Source organism: Centruroides sculpturatus, unplaced genomic scaffold (assembly GCF_000671375.1).
Source record: "Centruroides sculpturatus isolate CEXI.00-Female unplaced genomic scaffold, Cexi_2.0 scaffold827, whole genome shotgun sequence".
Taxonomy (NCBI): domain Eukaryota; kingdom Metazoa; phylum Arthropoda; class Arachnida; order Scorpiones; family Buthidae; genus Centruroides; species Centruroides sculpturatus.
The window spans coordinates 297,268-298,186 of NW_019385127.1; positions in this window are offsets into that span (position 1 = coordinate 297,268).

The window sequence follows — 919 nt, forward strand, 5'->3', positions numbered from 1 at the left end:
TGTATTCTCCAAAAATGAAAAAAAAAAAAAAAAAAAAAACTTGCTCACAGGTGTTGATAACAATAATAATAGGTTAGTGGCATTACGTAATTCTATTAATAGTATCATATCATATGTTTTTGAAAGGAATAACATTTTGGTGTGCCGCAAGTAGAAAAAGGTTGAAAAACACTGAAATAGACGACTCTTAAATTTCCGTTATTAAAAGTTACTAGCAAAACAAATAAAATAAAATAAAATAAAACGTAAAGTGATCTCTGTTTTATTTTTCATTATGATTAAAATATATGTTTAAAGTTATTGTACTATTTGTTCGTGTAAAACTAGGTAGTCCATTAGTATAAATAATCTTAACTCAATTACATATAAAATTTTATAAAATGTTTAAAATCAGCCAAATTTATAAAACCAAAACTAATGAAATTACAAAAACAATTAAATAAATTTAAATTCGATTACCTTATATACGAGAGATGAAAGAAGAGACTACCTCGTCTTTCAACTATCTATCTCTGTTGTTGAGATTAAGGAAAGACAATCAGACGGGCCGACGAGAGTGGGAATTTATAGCTCTACAATTTCTCTACTTGAAAAAAGTGTTTTACTTAATTAACTAGACAATTAATTGTTATTCTTATTTTTAAATGCCTGATAAAAACAATAAGATAAGACAAATTTATGAGAAAATTTTCTAACCAAATATTCATTTTAGATTAATATGTTAAACTAATGTTTAATGCATCGCTGGGAAGAAAAATCGTACTATCGTTCAATAACTAAAGCTAGGACAGCTTAGTATTAATTATCACACGAAAGTTATATGCTTTTCGTACCTACATGTAGGGACGTCAAGAGCTTGTACGGGGACTTTCGCCTGACCAGACCCTTTAGTTATTTTTTGAACGAAAGAAATGACAGA